This window comes from Podarcis vaucheri, assembly GCF_965113315.1.
Source record: "Podarcis vaucheri genome assembly, chromosome: 16".
NCBI lineage: Eukaryota > Metazoa > Chordata > Lepidosauria > Squamata > Lacertidae > Podarcis > Podarcis vaucheri.
In genome coordinates, this window is record NC_138754.1 from 30236823 (window position 1) to 30257793 (window position 20971).

The following is a 20971-nucleotide window of genomic DNA, read 5'->3' on the forward strand; positions in this document are numbered from 1 at the left end:
GGCTACTGGGCCATTTTCAGACACAACACCAAAAGGGCTTTTTGAAAGGTTTCTGCATCCAGATGGCAAATGCAAAACTTGTTATACAGGTGATCGCTTTGAAACAGCCCACTTTATCCCAGACTCACAACATTCATTCATGCATGTATACAAATAGCGTGAGATGCCCCAAAGGTCCAAATATCCTGAAATGTGAGCTCAAACAGAATGTTTCTAGGAGTGCTTCAGTCTGTCATCATTCCGTCTAACAGCAAATTTGGGTGGCAGAGTGCTGATCGTTTTGGAAGTGAGGTGGACCCACCCCGAAAGCAGGAAATGGTTTTTACAGACCCGGAGGACACCCTAGGTACGGAGAAGTTTGTAAATGAAAACTTTTTTTAAGGCCTGCGAGTTCCCTAACTTACAGAATGCAGAGGGCACAAGGATGAGAAAATAATAGAATTCATCTTGTCTACAAAATGAAGCTTCCTGGTATTTATATACAGTCGTACCTTGGTTTTTGAACAGCTTAGTTCCCGAACGTTTTGGCTCCTGAACGTTGCAAACCCAGAAGTGACTGTTCCGGTTTGCGAACTATTTTTGGAAGCCGAACGTCTGCCGGGGCTTCCAATTGGCTGCAGGATCCTCCAGCAGCCAATCAGAAGCAGCAATTTGGTTTTCGAATGTTTTGGAAGTCGAATGGACTTCCGGAACGGATTCTGTTCGACTACTGAGGTACGACTGTATTAGCAAAGAGCAGCTGTACTGGGAGCTCAGATTGAATCAATGGGTTCACGCGGTTCTGGAGCTTCAGTTCCAGGGATGGGGAACCTGCCTTTTCCTAGATGTGGCCAAACTCCCATCTCCCTCAGCTAGCATGGCCATTGGTTAGGAATGAAAGGAATGAAGAGACTCCATTAGTAAAGGAAGGACTCATCTGAGAAACCACCTCCTTCTCTCCAGACCCTTCTGGGTGTTGAGAGCAGTAGGAGTCCCTCTTGGCTGTTCCACCTCCCTCAGAAGTTCAGGGGTGGCTCAGGAGACAGCATTCTGTGTGGCAGCCCTTAAATTGTGCAATTCCACCCCCCCAGCTTTTTGGCAAATGCAATCACCCCTCTTTACCTCGGCCTTTGACACTTGAGACACATGTTTTTAGGTCCCACCCTATTGCTGTACCCGGGATCTGTTTCAACTGTTTTTCATTCCCAATTTTAAATTGCTGTAACTCGACCTTGGACCAGCTAGCGAAGGGGCAAGTAATGAATTTAATTCACAATAGTCATCATAATCATACTGTTGAGAGTTGCAAGCCAGTAATATACTAGGAGGTGGAACATGTTTCCTATCCCTGGGATATAAAACTGCTGGTGGTGAGGGAAATCTTATAAATGGAAGGGTCCTCTGTGCAATATACCTAAAAGCTAGGGAAAAAAGCATGCTACCCTACCACAGAATTATTCGCCACCCCTCTTCTGCAGCTTGATACTGACCATCAATTCACTGATTTAATTTATTGACCAACTGGAAATCCTATATGCAGGAGGTCTCGTTTCCTAGCAGAGATGTGCAGCCAAACTCACACGACGTAAACTGGTCTTGGGAGCAGACAAGATGCGATGTGAGGGCTGGTGTCCCAGATTTAAAAACCAAGCAAATGAACATAAGATGGCTGTGGTGTTGTTGTTGTTATTTTAAACACAAATAGCCAGCAAAAGGGTGGGGGCTGAGCCATATTGCGGCAATCATTCGAGGGAGACGGGGGAAGGTTTCTCAAGACAAGGGCTGCGTTATCCCAAACTAAATTGACTTTGCTGCTTTCTAAAATTGGGTCAGGTCGTGCCAAAAGTGGGTGGAGCCAAGCAGAAACACAAGTCGCACACCTAGGCTCCATCTGCACTATGCATCTAAAGAGCCAGTGTGGTGTAGTGGTTAAGAGCGGTAGTCTCGTAATCTGGTGAACCAGGTTTGATTCCCCGCTCCTCCACATGCAGCTGCTGGGTGACTTTGGGCTAGTCACACTTCTCTGAAGTCTCTCAGCCTCACTCACCTCACAGAGTGTTTGTTGTGGGGGAGGAAGGGAAAGGAGATTGTTAGCCGCTTTGAAAGGTGGGATATCAAATCCAAACTCTTCTTCTCTTCTTAAAGAGCTATCATGCCTCTTTTAATCTGTAACGGCTTCTCCCAAAGAATGCTGGGAAGCGTAGTTTGCTAACGTTGCCAAGAACTGTATAGGGCCTCGTGCAAACACACCCCACCATTGCACGCCCAATTGGATTTATGATCCCAATGAGAAATGTCATTCCTATTTGCAAGTAAGATTTCCGATCAGGGGTCAAAAGACTGGTGCTCCCCTTCCCCCTGTCATGCAATGGTCGGATCCTGCCAAACACCCTAGCTGCAGCTGCCCCAGGTGGCTATTTATGTTTTTTTTTTTTTTAATCCTGCCCACGTGGCGTAACCACATGACTCAACGCCATGATCTAGGGTGGCCCCAAGTGACCATTTTTGGGGTGATTACCCCAAGATAGTACTTATCCTGCAACAAGCTTGCATGCCCATTGCCCCACCAAGTTGACCAAAACTCACCCGTATAGTGACCCACCAAGACCTCAATAAACTTCCTGTTCTTCCTGCCTGTAAAAAAAAAAATCAGAACATAGGAAGCAGCCATATATACCAGGTCAGACTCTTTCTCCACATAGCCCATGGATGGGAGAACATCTGTGGCACTCCAGATGTCACGGGACTACAATTCCCATCAGTCCCAGGCAGCATGGCCAGTGGTCATGATGGGAGTTGTAGTCCCTCAGCAGCTGGAGGCTCACAGCTCCCCCACTGCTGGTCTATTCTTACGGCATATCAGTTCTCCAGGGTCTTGAACTGAGGTCCTTTCCATCTCCTGTCATCTGATAATTTTCATAAAAGCTGGAAATGCCACATGGCCTTCTATATGCAGGGCCCTGGGCTCTGTTTGGCTGGCAGGATTGTGAGTTGCCCTGGGGTGCCCCTAGGACACACCCTCCTTAGGGAAAGTCCATAGCTTAGTGGTAGAGCACCTGTTTTGCAGGTGAAAGCTCCTCAGCATATTCAGGTAGATCTACGGGAAGGGGTCTGCGTGATACCTTGGAGAAGTCATTGCTAGTCAGTGAAGGCAGTAATGGGTTAGATGGACTGTTGGTCTGAATTTGTCAGCTTACTAGGTCTCTCACACAGCTGCTTCTTAATTACCGTATTTTTTGCTCTATAAGACTCACTTTTTCCCTCCTAAAAAATAAGGGGAAATGTGTGTGCGTCTTATGGAGCGAATGCAGGCTGCGCAGCTATCCCAGAAGCCAGAACAGCAAGAGGGATTGCTGCTTTCACTGCGCAGCGATCCCTCTTGCTGTTCTGGCTTCTGAGATTCAGAATATTTTTTTTCTTGTTTTCCTCCTCCAAAAACTAGGTGCGTCTTATAAGAGCAAAAAATACGGTAATTAGCTAGATCTTCTCGGGCATCCCAATAACATTTTAAGCATTAAGAGTTACTGGAGGGTTCAAAGATTCAAACAATGACAGAGAAATTTAATATATTACTTTAAGAACAGAAGAAGAGCCTGTTGGATCCATCTAATAATAATAATGATAATAATAATAATTTATTTATACCCCGCCCATCTGGCTGGGTTTCCCCAGCCACTCTGGGCGGCTTACAACAAAACACTAAAATACAATAACCTATTAAATATTAAAAGTTTCCCTAAACAGGGCTGCCTTCAGATGTCTTCTAAAAGTTTGGTAGTTGTTGTTCTCTTTGACATCTGGTGGGAAGGCGTTCCACAGGGCTGGTGCCACTACTGAGAAGGCCCTCTGCCTGGTTCCCTGTAACTTGGCTTCTCGCAGCGAGGGAACCGCCAGAAGGCCCTCAGCGCTGGACCTCTGTGTCCGGGCAGAACGATGGGGGTGGAGACGCTCCTTCAGGTATACTGGACGTTTAGGGCTTTCAAGGTCAGCACCAACACTTTGAATTGTGCTCGGAAACGTACTGGGAGCCAGTGTAGGTCTTTCAGGACCGGTGTTATATGGTCTCGGCGGCCACTCCCAGTCACCAGTCTCTGGTCTAGCATCAACAATGGCCAACCAAATGCCTTTAGGGTACCTGCCAGCAGGATTCGCACACAAGAGCACCCTCCTCTCCTGTGGTTTCCAGAAACTAGTATTCGGAAACATTTACTGCCTCCCACTGCGGAGGCGGAGAATAGCCATCCTGGCCTAGGAGCCACAGATAGCCCTCTCCCTTCATGAAATTATCTAATCCCCTTTTTAAAGCCATCTAGGTTGGTGGCTGCCGATGTCTCCTTTCCTGTGGCAGTGAGTTCCATAGTTTAGCTTTGTGCCATACAGAACCTTCAGGGGTGTTTAAAGTGGGCAGTGTCTCAGTCCAATGATATTTTGATATGCAAATGGTGTGTCTTCCTTTTGTGAAACACTGGAGTGGAATGCCAGTGCTGGGTCGATATTGGTCGGTCTTCCCCAAACTGGCAATCTTCAGATGTTTCGGACTACAATTCCCATCAGCCCCATATAACATCCGTTTGAGGAAGGCTGTTTTTGGTTAAATGAGCATGCACGCATGCGAATGAAACGTACACATCAGGAAGTTGGAAATTTGGTTTGAGAACAATTCATTAAAGGTTGGGTTTTTTTTCGTGGCAATTTACATCAGTCCAGCCCTTTATATTACATAAACTTCATGGTATACTCAGCCAAATAGTATCAGGATTGAGGGTGCTGGTTGTCTGACTTTTCTCCCCCTCTTTAATTACTCTGACTTCCTACATGTGATTTGCTCAATGAGCTTTTTAAGTTGCGATCTTTCCCGGTCTGCATCTGTATTGGAAGTTGTTTTCACGATGTTGTTATTGTTCTATAACTTATATGCTGTCCTGGGTTCCTATGGGAGGATGTGCAGAATATAACATTTAATTAAGCATTCTCATCAACTATAGGAACTGAACTGGTGTTCAGTTTTTTTATTTTAGTTTTCAACAGAAGCACTAGCATGTTCAGAAGGTAAAAGGTAAAAAGTAAAGGACCCCTGAGTGGTTAAATCCAGTCAAAGGTGACTATGGGGTTGCGGCGCTCATCTAGCTTTCAGGCCACGAGAGCCGCCGTTTGTCCACAGACAGCTTTTCTGGGTCAAGTGGCCAGCAGGACTAAACAGCTTCTGGTGCAACTGAACACCATGACAGAAGCCAGGGCACACGGAAACGCCATTCACCTTCCCGCCGGAGTGGTACCTATTTATCTAGTTGCACTGGTGTGCTTTCGAACTGCTAGGTTGGCAGAAGCTGGGACAGAGCAACGGGAGCTCACCCCGTCGCGGGGATTCAAGCCACCGACCTTCTGATCGGCAAGTCCTAGGCTCTGTGGTTTTGACCACAGTGCCACGCACATCCCTACAGCATGTTCAGAGGAGTAGGCAGCTTGGTGTTTTACATGTGAAGGGCCCAGCTTTCAATCCCTGGCATCTCCAGGAGGGCATAGGAAAAGACTCCAGTCCAAATCCATGGAGAGCCACTCTGGGTCAGTGTAAACTAGCCCTAGCCAAGCTGGTAACCTCCGACTGCAGAATTCTCCCTCCCTCAACTGTTCTTCTCTGATCACTTTTAAAGGGTTAAAAGGACCCCTGATCATTAAGTCCAGTCGCGGATGACTCTGGGGTTGTGGCGCTCATCTCGCTTTACTGGCCAAGGGAGCCGGCGTACAGCTTCCGGGTCATGTGGCCAGCATGACTAAGCCGCTTCTGGTGAACCAGAGCAGCGCACGGAAACGCCGTTTACCTTCCCGCCAGAGTGGTATCTATTTATCTACTTGCACTTTGACGTGCTTATCGTTGCCTCTCATTTTTGTTATTTTGTTATGAGCAGCGTTGATTTATTCTATGTTGCGTTTGGCATGAATATATATATATATATTTAATTTATGCCTGCTCTATGTCCCTGGTGCCTGCCTGGATGAAGGGTGGGTTTAGAATTAACAAATAAAGGAAATGTATTTGGGGGGATTGTTTCCCCTAAAATGCTGTAACCTAATATAAAAATCAACTACCCTGTACAATCCTATACTTGTCAAGAAATGTATTCTCATTTACCTGGCTTCTGAGTTGACACGTATGGGCTCTGCTGATATATACCACTTTTGTACAAATCAATAGGAATAAAATGAAACATGGGTGCAAAACATTCATATAATAGTTCCAGTAATTCTTCCAACATGCCTGTACCGCAGGCCAGTGAAATTTTGACTAGAAAACTGGCAGATCACACACACAGCCTCATCTTATCGTTACATGTTTTAAGTTTATTTCTAGAGTCCTGGCAAGGTATGTATGCCTGGAACTAGGATAAAGGGACTTTCCTCAAGGCTACCCTGAGGGAAGTTAGTTCAATTGGCATCCGAAATAGCTCCGCTGGTAGAGCATGGGACTCTTAATCTCAGGGTCATAGGTTTGAGCCCCGTGTTGGGCAAGATTCCTGCATTTCAGGGGGTTGGACTAGATGATCCACGTGGTCCCTTCCAGTTCTACAGTTCTATAATTCTCAACCCAAGCCCAGTAGTGTACTCGGCTGCAAGACAACAGAGAAGCATGAGTTCAGAGCTGGCCTGGGGAAGAAGAAGAAGAAGAAGAGTTTGGATTTGATATCCCGCCTTTCACTCCCCTTCAGGAGTCTCAAAGCGGCTAACATTCTCCTTTCCCTTCCTCCCCCACAACAAACACCCTGTGAGGTGAGTGGGGCTGAGAGACTTCACAGAAGTGTGACTGGCCCAAGGTCACCCAGCAGCTGCATGTGGAGGAGCGGAGACGCGAACCCGGTTTCCCAGATTACGTGACTACCGCTCTTAACCACTACACCACACTGGGAGTTGTGATCCAAAACATTTAGAGAACAGGGAAGGATGGCAGAGACAGCTGCTCTTGTTGTTTTAGAAACAAGTGTGCTTTAAAAGGTAAAGGTAAAGGGACCCCTGATCATTAGGTCCAGTCCCTGGGTTTGTGCCGCTCATCTCGCTTTATTGGCCGAGGGAGCCAGCGTACAGCTTCCGGGTCATGTGCCCAGCATGGCTAAGCCACTTCTGGCGAACTAGAGCAGCGCACGGAAATGCAGCTTACCTTCCCATTGGAGCGGTACCTATTTATCTACTTGCACTTTGACGTGCTTTCGAACTGCTAGGTTGGCAGGAGCAGGGACCGAGCAACGGGAGCTCACTCCGTCGCAGGGATTCGAACTGCCGACCTTCTGATCGGCCAGCCCTAGGCTGTGTGGTTTAACCCACAGCACCACCCGCGTCCCTTTGTGTGCTTTAGGGAGAGGAAATAATGGAATATCACACACCCAGAGAGCTTTAGATCTATTTAAGTTGGTGTCAAGTTGGACTGTCACCTGAATGAATGAGTTTTAGGACCCATTTGCACTATGCACTTAAAGCTTTTATCGTACCACTTTAAACAACCGCGGCGGCTTCCCTCAAAGAAATCTGGGAACTGTAGTTAGTTGTTGGGAGACCCTTATTCCCCTCACAGAGCTGAAATTCCCAGGGAGTTCTGGGGACTGTGGCTCTGGGAGGAGCCTGCTAGCAACTCTCAGGAAACTACACATTCCAGAATCCTTTGGGAGAAGCCATTACTGTTTACAGAGTGGTATAATAGTAGTGCTCTCAGTGTATGGTGCAGAAGGGTGTCCTAACCGATTAACAGTGAAATCCAATAAATCAGAGGTGAGCAGAAAGTAGATTGGGATGTACTGGTAGATCTCTGGGTGATTCATAGTAGATCAGCAATAATTTATGTCTCCCCATTGTGGAACAGACTCCCGCAAGAGATGGTGGACTCTGCTTCCTTGGAGGTTTTTAAGCAGATGTTGGCTGGCCATCTGTCATGGATGCTTTAGCTGAGATTCCTGCATTCCAGGGGGTTAGACTAGATGACCCTGGGGTCCCTTCCAACTCTTAAGATTCTATGAACAACAACAAAATGGATTATCCATCTTCCCAGATTATACTGATGAAATGGACAAAAATGGTGGGGATGGGGTGCAGCTGAACTCTTGAGTTCAGTTCAGTTCAGGGCCTCCAGCCAAATCCCAGTCTAGGATCTTCTGCTGTTGGGTTTTGGACGTGTAATCAAACACAAACACACACGCACAGGAGATCCCACAACACTGGAAGCTGCCCAGTCCATGCTATGCCTGTCTATTGAGAAATAAGCCCCACTGCGTTCAATGGGATTTGCTTCCAGGTAAGTAGAGTACCGGGACACGGGTGGCGCTGTGGGTTAAATCACACAGCCTAGGGCTGGCCGATCAGAAGGTTGGCAGTTCGAATCCCTGCGACGGAGTGAGCTCCCGTTGCTCGGTCCCTGCTCTTGCCAACCTAGCAGTTCGAAAGCATGTCAAAGTGCAAGTAGATAAATAGGTACCGCTCCGGCAGGAAGGTAAACGGTTTTTCCGTGCGCTGCTCTGGTTCGCCAGGAGCGGCTTAGTCGTGCTGGCCACATGACCCGGAAGCTGTACGCCGGCTCCCTCGGCCAATAAAGCGAGATGAGCTGAACCCCAGAGTCGGCCACGACTGGACCTAATGGTCAGGGGTCCCTTTAGCTTTAAGTAAAGTACAGCTTTTATGGGAGCAAGCTCCACTGAAAGCAAAAGGACCTCCTGCAAAAGAAATGTGCATGTCACTAAAACAATGACGTTGCAGGAAACTGTATAGCTCAGTTGGTTAGAATGTGGTGCTGATGATGCCAAGGTTGCAGGTTTGATCCCCATATGGGGCAGCTGAATATTCCTGCATTCTGGGGGGGGGGGGGTTGGAATAGATGATCCCTGGGGTCCCTTCCAATACTACAGTCTTATTATTGCAAGCATACTTTCTTCACTTTTAAATTGCATGAAAGTATGTGTTGCAGCAAATGTTGCAAGGTTGATTCCCTCCTGTGAGAGAATAATGGCAGAAAAGGGCCTCCTCTAAGATTGTCCCCATCATCTGCCATTTTACAAGTGCTTTATAAAAATATATACTAAAGAGAAAAGAAATAAAGACACATAGAAATCATAATCATACAATAAACCAGTGCTTGGAATGAACTAATTTGGACCAACTAGCTCATGAAAACAATTCCAAAATCTCTGAATTTCACCTGAAAGTAGTTTCTATGATTTCCAGGTCAACTGAATTTGAATAAAGTTCCTTTCACAGTGGAATTTTGGGCGACTTTTAATTCAATTCACACACACACACACACACACACACACCCCGTGTTCGACTGCGGCCATTGCATTTATCATTTTTATCTATCTGAAAAGTGATGCAGCTGTTTAAGCTTAAAGATCATAATTGTTGGGGAAAGTAAATAAAAACATTTTTTTCACATTGCATCGTGTGTTTTTTGATGTTTTCTTAGTCTTACTCAAGCTGAGCAGCTTGTAAAATTTTGAAGGCTGGGGAAGTATAGCAGAGAACCACATGAACAAAATGTGAACTGAACTGGAACGGAATTAAGTTTCTTTTTTGGAGGTGGCAACTTGGAACTGGAACTAATTCCTATTTTGAAGGGGTGAACTTGAACTATTGGAAGTAAATCAACTTCCCAAGCACTGCAATAAACAAATAAACTAGCACAACATACAAAAGCACCACATTTTTAAAAAATGAAAACCATAATAAATCACATCAGTGCACAACTGATTACTAGACACAACTATAAATTAACTAACCAGGGGCAGCAAGAATATTATTGGCACAAAAATGGAAGCAAGAAGAATTACCGACGAAAGAAGAATGGAGGATGAAATTAATGGACTACACAGAACTAGATAAACTAACAGGAAGGATTCGAAATCTGCGGGACCAGAAATTCACAGAAGACTGGTGTAAATTTACAGATTATTTGAAAAGTAATTGTGATGATCAGACTACATTTGTAGGTTTGCAAGAAGTTTTGTGAGGTGAATTATTGGAACTATGGATAAAGGGGAGCATGGTTACTTAAGATAATTAAAGGCAATATGAATTTAAGAAATGCATAAGAAGTGGTTAAAACGGTGGATCATCAGAGGTGCTGATGGAAGTCCAAAAAAAATTGTATAAGTGGTGAAGTTTTGTGGTATGTATTATAATTTATATGTTAAAATTAATTTTAAAAATTATTAAAAAATAAATAAATTAACTAACCAGGAATGGAAACTTGTTACCCTCCAGATGCTGTCAGACTCCCATCAGCCCTAGTCAGCATAGTGCAATGGTCAGGGATGATGGGAATTGTAGTCTAACCATATCTGGAAGGCCATGAGATCCCCATCCTTATATTAAACCACTGGCAAAGGATAGTTTCAAGAACTTTTTATCAGTTCTGAAAACTTGTGTGCAAAGATTTTTCCTGGGGAAGTTTGTTCTGAAAGGTAAGACCATTTCCCCGTTTGTTAGTAAATTTAAAAAACAGCCTCAAAGTTTTCCTTTGTATGTTTGCAAGTGCATTTTTCATCCACAATCCTCTCCAAGCTTTCCTTCCCCACTGCCATGTGGAAGAAACTTTATCGTAGCTCCAATATTTTGCTGACAACGTAGTTGATCTTTGTACTTAGAATCATAGAATCATAGAATCATAGAGTTGGAAGAGACCACAAGGGCCATCGAGTCCAACCCCCTGCCAAGCAGGAAACTTAATTTTTTTTTTAAATGAACTTTCCCACCAGTGTTATCTGATTAATTGGGATGCAAAATGTTCATTTGTTTTTTTATTCATTCTTCTAATTCAGTGGTTTCCAGAGCAGGGGTAACTCACTCTGGAAGGCAGTGAGATTAAGCGGGGGGGGGGGTTGCTAAGGAGGTGGGGGGCCACTGGAGGTGTCAATAACCATCAGACTTTGAAAGCTGGTACCTCTTCAATTTGTTTTATTAATTAAGCTGAATAGTTTTCACACTGGGTTTCGAATAAATATGCAAACTTTATGGTACTATAATCTTCCTTTGTGGACCACGCAAACCACAATTTTGAATAATGCTTTTTATAGGGAAGGGTGGGGGAAAGTGGGGACCACTTTATGGAACCCAGGGGGCAGTAGCCCAAAAGTTTGGGAACTACAGATCTAACTGATTACTTAATCAAAGCTTGCAGCCCGTAGCAGCCAATGGATTTCAAATACAGTGGTACCTCGAGTTACAGACGCTTCGGGTTACAGATGTTTCAGTTTACAGATTCCGCTAACCCAGAAATAGTACCTCGGGTTAAGAACTTTGCTTCAGGATGAGAACAGAAATTGTGCGGTGGCAGCAGTGGGAGGCCCCATTATCTAAAGTGGTGCTTCAGGTTAAGAACAGTTTCAGGTTAAGAACGGACCTCCAGAACAAATTAAGTTCTTAACCCGAGGTACCACTGTACTGCTGGCACAAATCTGCACTCCTCTTTTAAAAAAGACTGACAGGAGAACTCCCACTTGACTCTTTTGTGGTTGGGTACCACATCTATGTTCACCAAGAGGGTCAGGGTGCTTTCTTGGCAAAGGGCTACAGTTGCTGTTTTGGAACAGGCAGGCAAAAACAACCACAGAAAGCATTGCTATGTTGAAATCGAGGTGAGCAGGGCTTCGCCTCCTCTTTCCACTGTTTTTTCCTCCCCAGCAACTTTTCATTCTCTTTCTAATTCTTCGAAAAGGAAAGAAAGAGCATTCGCTGCATTTTTCGCATTCCAGCCTCAGCTTCTTAAGGTATCTAGCAAGCTGGTACAAATCCTGCCAGAAAACGGGGATTCTTTCAGCCTTGCAAGAGCCAACCTGTTCCGATGCGTTCAGGGAGGGTTCCTAAATCTCTCAAACTGCACTACCTCTCCTGAACAGATGGCACCGTACTTTGCGGGCTGGGAAGGGGGGGGAGGGGCGCAGCGGTGAAGCCAGATCACTACATCAACAAACAAATACCCTGAACACTTTTTAAAGCACCTTCCTCATGTCCCTTTTCCACTGCAAGGAATTCCCGCCCCCCATGCCTTAACCCATTCCGTCACCAGTTTACAACACACGCTACAACTGCACACCAGATCACACCCCTTTCTCAGCAGAGGAGCAAGAATCTGCATCTTCAGATGCTTCTGTTGTTGTTTTCGAAAACAAATGACACAGCTTCTTAAACCAAACAGGATGTAAAATCACAGAATCATAGAGTTTGAAGGGACCCTGAGGATCATCTAGTCCAGTGTTCCCCAACCTTGGGCCTCCAGGTGTTTTTGGACTACAATTCCCATCATCCTTGACCACTGGTCTTGCTAGCGAGGGATGATGGGAGTTGTAGTCCAAAAACAGCTGGAGGCCCAAGGTTGGGGAACACTGAGTCTAGTCCAACCCTCTGCAATGAAGGAATATGCAGTTGTCCCATAGGGGGATCGAACCTGCAACCTTGGCATTAACAGCACTGCACTATAACCAACTGAGCTATCTAGGCATAAAATGCAGACACCCTCCCCTACCAACACAAGAAGGTGCCTTATACCATTGGTCCATCTAAGCTCAATACAGTGGTACCTTGGAAGTCAAATGGAATCTGTTCCGGAAGTCCGTTCGACTTCCAAAACGTTCAGAAACCAAGGTGCAGCTTCCGATTGGCTGCAGGAAGGTCCTGCAGCCAATCGGAAGCCGTGGAAGTCGTGTCGGACGTTCGGGTTCCAAAGAACGTTCACAAACCAGAACACTCACTTCCGGGGTTGCGTCGTTCGGGAGCCAAAACGTTTGACTCGCAAGGCGTTCGGGATCCAAGGTACGACTGTACAGTGGACACTCGGATTGCGAACATGATCCGTGCGGGATGCACATTCGCAACCTGCAGCGTCCGCAACCTGCAGTGGCACGTCTGAGCACGCGCGGGTTGCGACCCGGCGCTTCTCCACATGTGCAAAGCACGATTTAGTCTTCTGCACATGCGTGACTGCCAAAACCCGGAAGTAACCCGTTCTGGTACTTCTGGGTTTCGGCGGTTGGTAACCCAAAAAAACGCAACCCGAAGCATCTGTAACCAGAGATACGACTGTATTGCCTCCTGCCAGCTGCTTTTGAGGTTTTCAGACATGAGCTTCTCCCAGCTCCATCTGAAGATGTTAACGAACGAACCTGGGACCTTCTGTATGCAAATCAGAAGCTACCACCAAGCTACAGCCCTCTCCTGCAAAATATGCCTTTCCCACATAGAAGTGGCCAGCTTTTCTTTATCCCACGACATGCAGGGGAATAGCGGGTTGGACTAGATGACCCACCGGGTCCCATCCAACTCTGCAATTCGATGAAAAGTAAAAGGAACAAAACACACAGCCCAATTTCTCTTGCCTCTATTAGAGCAATGAGTTTGCTCCATTTCTTGCGGGCTGTTCACCAGATCGCACTCTGCTTCTTAAGATTTCAGCTGTATCAGCTTCCAAGTTTTGCATCCACACAGGATTAATTCTGTTGCAAATCACCACGCCACGTGTACAAGGAAATTAAGAGCAGGAGCCAATGTTAGTCCTACTCAGAGTAGAGCCATTAAAATCAACAGGCATGGCTAATTTAGGTCCCCTAAATTTCAACAGGTCCGCTTTGAGTAAAACTCACGCTGGTTTCAACCCTGAACATCCTTTATGAACGGTTTGATTTTCAAATACCGTTGTGGGTTTTGACAAGTGTTATTTTCAAAAAGAGTAGACTCAAATCTTTCCCCTCATGGACTACTTGAAAATTAATGATGCTCTTGGCGGGCTGCTTAATGACTTTTCTGCCTGTTGTAGCTCTGCTGTGCTAAGAAAGCTGAAGAAACAACTTATACAGGTGGTCACTGGTGAAAAGCGTGTAGGCATTTGCTCAGAGTTCGCCACCCGGAGTATGCCTTTCTCAGAGTGGCCAAATCCACATCATACAGGGGTACCTCAGGTTAAGTACTTAATTCGTTCCGGAGGTCCGTTCTTAACCTGAAACTGTTCTTAACCTGAAGCACCACTTTAGCTGATGGGGCCTCCTGCTGCTGTCACGCCGCCGGAGCACAATTTCTGTTCTCATCCTGAAGCAAAGATCTTAACCTGAAGCACTATTTCTGGGTTAGCAGAGTCTGTAACCTGAAGCGTATGTAACCTGAAGCATATGTAACCTGAGGTACCACTGTATATTTAAAGCAGGATTATAGCACTTTCAACAGTCACTGCTTCCTCCAAAGAATGCTGGGAAGTGTAGTTTGAATTGCTAGGAGACCCCCTGTTCCTCTCACAGAACTACAGCTCCCAGAAACCCCTGGGGGGAAGTTGTGTATGTCTGTTAAAAGTGCTATAGTAATGTTTCACATTACTTTTTAGATTTCAGGTTTGTTTGTTTGTTTCTTCATCTTCCGAACCACTGTTTATGTGCAAGTTATATTTTCTTAGGACAGATCCACACTCTGCATTTAAAACACACCATGCAAGGAATCCTGTGAACCATAGTTTCCCCTGTTACAGAGATACAGTTCTCAGGGGCGGAGTTTGGGTTTGCAAATTTCAGCAGTGCCTTGTGCAAGGCCAAAATTTGGCAGGGCCACATCCGCCACCTTCCGATCTACGCATTTATGACATCATAGTGGCAACAGCGCTCTGGGCTCGGTGCCCAGTGCGGCAGTACCAGTAACGCCTCCCTAAATCTGCCTCTGCAATTTTCAGGCCCTTTAACAAACTAGAGTTCCCAGGATTCCTTGGGGGAAGCCATGAGCTTTGAACGTGGGTGTGCTTTAAATCTAAGGTGTGGACCTGCCCTGACTTACTTACCCGCTTTTATTCTTCCCTTTGCTACAACTGTTTTAAAAGCTGTAAACCACTGAATAGCTCGGTGGGTTAGAGCGTGGTGCTGGTAATGCCAAGGGAGCAGGTTTTATCCCCATATAGGACAGCTGCATAATCCCGCATTCTATGAAATTGTTCTTTTTCTCTCTTTTTTCATCTCCTACTATATCTAAAAGAACTGAGAAAAATTGGTCCCTAGTCACTATAGCTGAGCTAACGTATTACAAAAGAATACATATGAACCAGCCTAAAAGGTTTACCGGGGAAATTGGTATTTATTTTTTTGCAATGTTTTGGAACAAGTTCAGTGATAATGCCCAAACTTATCCTGCTTTCAGCCTGCTGTAACAGTATTTCTAGCATTTGTTTATTTTATTTATTAATAATAAATAAAGAAGAAAAATTTAAAGTGTTTTTATTTGTTTTATAACTTGTGTGTTCACCACCTTGGGCTCCTTTGAAAGGATGGGTGGGATATATAAATTTAATTCATAAGGGGAGGGAAACAGACCACCCAAATGATCACTAAATGTGCATCACTTGTTTTAAATTATGGAATACTCTGCCAGGTAGAGATTAAGCCCGCGTCTTCTGTTTCAACATTTAAATGCCCGCTGAAAATGTTTCTATTCTGCCAGGCTTAGGCAGCCAATTAAGAATACATCTTTCCATAATATTTAGCTGATTTGTGGTTTTTAACATTTTTACATAATTTTAGGCATAACCGTTGCAAAGTGATTTGATATAAATATAATTTTTTAATAAATAAATAAACAAAATAATCAATGCACTGTTTTTAATTTGGGGTTTTTTAATTGCTGGGACCTTACACTGAAGGGCAGGAAAGAAATTGAAATAAAAGTAATAATGCAATTAACCAGCATCAAGTGACCTTAATTACGATACCCAAAGGAAATTCAGAGACACACATTCCTTCCACATGTTAGGAGCACATCTTGGAGATTTCTAGTAGTAGCCGTTCAAAAGCTTTTAAGCATCACTTACAGCTCACAAACTTTGGTTAAAGCGTGGCTAAAAAAGGAGGGGGTGTCTTTATTTACTGCATGAGCATCCTGCCATTCCTCCAAGGAATGGTCTACTCAGGCAGACGGTGGATTCTGGAATGGCTGGTAGCTCTATGAATTAGTGGTCTGCTGTAGAGCAGCAAAGATTTCCATCCCCCTAATATTTTTAACCATAGCAGCAACAAAATGACTCCATGCACACACCCTAAATTATACTGGCGAAAGGAACAATACTGGTGAAAACCAGAAGCAGAATTTTGCATGAAAAGATTGGGAGTTCTGTTCAGTTTGGAGGCTCAGAACTAGTTCCAAGGGTGAATTTTTTAAAAATTCTAAATATATGACATTTGAACCAAATCCCTGGCTAGTGAAAACAAAGACCACAACAAGCTTAACATCCGTGCATCCTTGGGGCATGTTGTCCTCCCACTTCCATTTTACCCTCATGACCACCCTGCAAAGCAAGTAATAAGTTGACCAAGCTCACCTAAGCGTGCTTCATGGCTGAGGGAAGATTTGAACTCGGGTCTTCCCATTCCCACTCCCAACATTCTAATCACTCCCCACCACAAACAAAAACTATGCCAGCATTCCCCAACCTGGTGCCCTCTAGAGGGTTTTGTGCTACAACTCCCATCATTCCCAGACAGCACAACCAGACGGGGGAAATTCTGAACGCGCTTTCAACCTGTGTTTATGGCACAGTTCTTATCATAGCTGTCAACTTTTCCATTTTCTTGCGAGGAATCCTATTCGGAATAAGGGAATGTCCCTTAAAAAAAAGGGAAACGTTGACAGCTATGGTTCTTATTGCCCTGGGTGCAAAGCGTACATTTTGCTCGGGATCTGCGAGAGCATTTTGCAGTTAACAAGCGTGACGCATGAATTGTCTATTAAGATTCCATCCCTGCATAGGAAAATGTTTTGCATTTCAATAGGTGCCAGCTTCCAGACTTTGGGAGAGAACCCTGGGATTCCTAGTATAAAGTTTCTAGGAAACCCCACACTTGGTCCTTTTCCCAGCACTGATTTCTGTCACTGAAAAACAACAACAACAACTCAGGGCTGGAAGATTGAGAGCACTGCACAGATCAGGGACAGGCAACGTGGTCCACCCCTGCAGATGTTGTCGGGCTGCAACTCTTATCAGCCCCAGCTAGCATGGCCTCTGGTCAGAGATGATGGGAGCTTGGGTCCAATAACATCTGAAATACACCACGTTGCTGATCCCTCACATATCACCCCATCAGACAAACAGCCAAAATCCTGAAAGACTTTGGAAAGGACCGTATAGCAGCACAGCACATGTGAGCTAGTGCTGTGCAGCGGTTAGAGCGCTAGACTAGGAACTGGGAGTAAAGGTAAAGGGACCCCTGACCATTAGGTCCAGTCGTGACCGACTTTGGGGTTGCGGCGCTCATCTCGCTTTATTGGCCAAGGGAGCCGGCGTACAGCTTCCGGGTCATGTGGCCAGCATGACTAAGCCGCTTCTGGCAAACCAGAGCAGCACACGGAAACGCCGTTTACCTTCCTGCCGGAGTGGTATCTATTTATCTACTTGCACTTTGACGTGCTTTCGAACTGCTAGGTTGGCAGGAGCAGGGACCGAGCAACGGGAACTTACCCTGTCGCAGGGATTTGAACCGCCGACCTTCTGATCGGCAAGTCCTAGGTTCTGTGGTTTAACCCACAGCGCCACCTGTGTCCCCTATCCCCCATCAGACAAACAGCCAAAATCCTGAAAGACTTTGGAAAGGACTGTATAGCAGCACAGCATGTGAGACAGTGCTGTGCTGCTGTGCAGCGGTTAGAGCACTAGACTAGCAACTGGGAGACCTGGGTTCAAATCTCCACTCAGCAAGGAAGCTCACAGAGTGATCTTGCACCAGGGACTCGCTTTCAGACTACCTGCCAGGGATGTTGTAAAACAGGGAGGACAAGAACTATATATGCCTTGAAGAAAAGGTGGGTTCTAAGTGCGATCCACAAAATAGATGAATAAATATAAAAGGTTCCAGGATTGATTCCTGGCAGGTAGATGTGGGCAAGAACAGAGTCTATAATCTGGCAGGAGCTGCTACCGCTCAGCGTTGACAATACTAGGTGGTCCCAATGGTCCAACTCAGCATGAAGCAGCTTTCTATGCATAAGAGGAATTTAAACGCATCACCCGTTGCTAAAGACAGCAGAGTTGGGATGCCCCAAGTCCCTTATAGATTTCACTCAACATGTTCAAACAGCCATAGAACAGGCAGTCAGGGTAGATCAAATCTCCCTGATTCCAGTGTGCTTGGAAGCCTATCCAGAATCCTCAGAACACAGTAAACCACAGTCCCATCGCCTCCCATGGAATGTGTTTCTGCGTTACTTGCCCCCTGGTGTTATTTATCTATCTACCTGCCATCTATTTATCAATCTACTATCTATTTTTTGGAATGTGGGTGGTGCTGTGGGTTAAACCACAGAGCCTAGGGTTTGCCGATCAGAAGGTTGGCGGTTCGAATCCCTGCGACGGGGCGAGCTCCCATTGCTCGGTCCCTGCTCCCGCCAACCTAGCAGTTCAAGAGCACGTCAAAGTGCAAGTAGATAAATAGGTACTGCTCCAGCGGACAGGTAAACGGTGTTCCCGTGCACTGCTCTGGTTCGCCAGAAGCGGCTTAGTCATGCTGGCCACATGACCCGGAAGCTGTACGCCAGCTCCCTCGGCCAATAAAGCGAGATGAGTGCTGCAACCCCAGAGTCGTCCGCAACTGGACCTAATGGTCAGGGGTCCCTTTACCATACTATCTATTTTGGAAAGTGTTCTCTGTTTGTCTGTCTGCTCATCTGTTCTCCATTGGTTCAGACACCTCTCTCTCAAGCAGTGTTAGAAATTAGTCAGGCGCCAGGCATGTTTTGCGACTGGCGCAGGTACAATTGTAACCATGTGGAGATCTCTGGATGCCAGGTTGATGACTGACATCTCCATCTGGCTGGCCCCTTCAGCTTTCATAAGCAGGTAAGCTTATTTATTCCATTTATTTCCCATGTTTTCCTCCAATAAGTACATGGGTCACTCCACCCTCCTCAATTAATCCCTACAACGACTCTGTGAAGTAGGTTAGAAGGCAGCAACTGACTCCAAGGTTACACAGTGAGATTCATGACTGAGTGAGGCTTTGAACCCTGATCACCCAGGTCCTAGTCCAACACTCTAACCTAGAGCTTTTCCAACTTTTCATGTCGGTGACAAACATTTTAGGTAAAGGTAAAGGGACCCCTGACCATTAGGTCCAGTCGTGGCTGACTCTGGGGTTGCAGCGCTCATCTCGCTTTACTGGCCAGGGGAGCCGGCGTACAGCTTCCGGGTCATGTGGCCAGCAGGACTAAGCCGCTTCTGGCGAACCAGAGCACGGAAATGCCGTTTACCTTCCCGCCGGAGCGGTACCTATTCATCTACTTGCACTTTGATGTACTTTCGAACTGCTAGGTTGGCAGGAGCAGGTACCGAGCAACGGGAGCTCACCCCGTCGCGGGGATTCGAACTGCCGACCTTCTGATCGGCAAGTCGTAGGCTCTGTGGTTTAACCCACAGCATAATTCATTTTTACTAGCAAACTGGATGTTGAACTAAACCAATTCCAGTCTGGGAGGAAAGCAGGGAGCATTCGTGTGACACACTAACGTGTCGTGACACAGAGTTTGGAAAGCTCTGCTCTAGCCACTATACCACCCTGCCTTCCTAGAGTACTTCTGCTATGGGGCAGCTCTATAAATTACCGGTAAGTAGGTAAACAAACATGGGCAAAGCAAAATGTCACTTAGAGAAGGATCTGAAATATTTTCCTTAAAGCTTGAATTTGTTTTAGTCTGGATTGTTTCATTTGTTGTTTTAATGTGTTGTAAACCGCTCTGAAATTATTTATTTAAAATATAAAGTGGTATAAAAATGAAATTATTATCATTATTATTAATGTCTCATAAAAAGAATATATGGCACCCAGACATTCCGCAGTGGCAACTGCAACCTACGTTTAAGGTGGCATTTTGCGATTAGCTTGTATATCTGAGTTTCTAACATTCTCAAGGTGGGGCCAGCAGTCTTTGTCAATGTTTGGATGCCGGACGCCATTTTGAATCAAGATGGCGGACCAAATTAACCCTTATTAAGCATTAGCTTCCACACACAGAGACAAAAACAAATTGATTCAGAGCCAGGAAAGATGTTCCCCAGCTAAGGTTGGAGCCTTGGGTTAGTGTGTGTTTGCATGAGCCTTAAAATTTGCAAATTACCCAATCCCGTTTTTTAAAACTACAAAATTTTGGGGGGTTTCGACCAATTCCCACACAGCGCTGGGCACTCCTAGCGCTAGTTAACAATATTGCTACTACGCAGCCGTTCTGTTTCACACCCCACCTTTCCCCCCACAATGGAAACTCAGTCTAAAGAAAGGAACAGGTCTCTTCCCTCCCTCATGCCGAAACCTCCCCTCTCTCCACAAACCACCCATGTGCGTGATTTTTTTTTTTTTTAAAGGCAAGAATCTGGCCACTGCAATGACTCAGAGAGAAAGTATGTCCTCCTCGGTGGAGGGACAGGATGATGAAGACGGCCGCCAAACAAACACCATTTTGCTCCTGAATATATACGTGTGTGCGTATCATCCATCTGATTTCATCCGCCATCCCAATGAGCTGTGTAGGCAGGTCAAAACTTCACAAAAACACACACAGCCAAACCTTCCTCAGCAAGTACTGATATCCTACACATGGCTCCTTTTTTAAAAATGTGAGAGAGGGGTTCTCTTTAACAAGTTTATGCAATAACAGGATGGAAGCGGTTCCATCACCCTTTGCCACCTCAGGCGGATTTGATTCCTTGCATTCCAAACAGCCCCCCCTGAAGTCCACTGCCGAATCGGACACAAATCTAGGAATGTTGCAGGCACACACGTGTGTGCAAGCGCACACACAGACATGGACACAGAGAGAGAGAGAGTTTCCTTTGTACATACACTCCAGGAGGGGGCCCTTTGCTTCTGAAGCCCCTCGCGCCCCTCCCATTCGCCTCTCTCTCTCCCAACCAAGAATCCCACCCCTTCTCCTGTTCACTGTGAAATTCCTTGGCTAGCCAGGGTCAGAAATAAGCCACCTCTGGAATGCAGAGCCTCCATCTTCAGAGTGTCTCAGG

General features: G+C 45.7%; 1 protein-coding gene across 1 annotated transcript in view; it reads right to left on the bottom strand.

Moving 5' to 3' along the window:
• Nucleotides 1–20971, bottom strand: part of YDJC (YdjC chitooligosaccharide deacetylase homolog) — a 120879-nt gene that overhangs the window by 98481 nt on the left and 1427 nt on the right. The window contains exon 2 of the mRNA XM_082203416.1: nucleotides 2566–2613. The gene's annotated coding sequence lies outside the window, so the exon portion shown is untranslated. The remainder of the gene's footprint in view (nucleotides 1–2565; nucleotides 2614–20971) is intronic.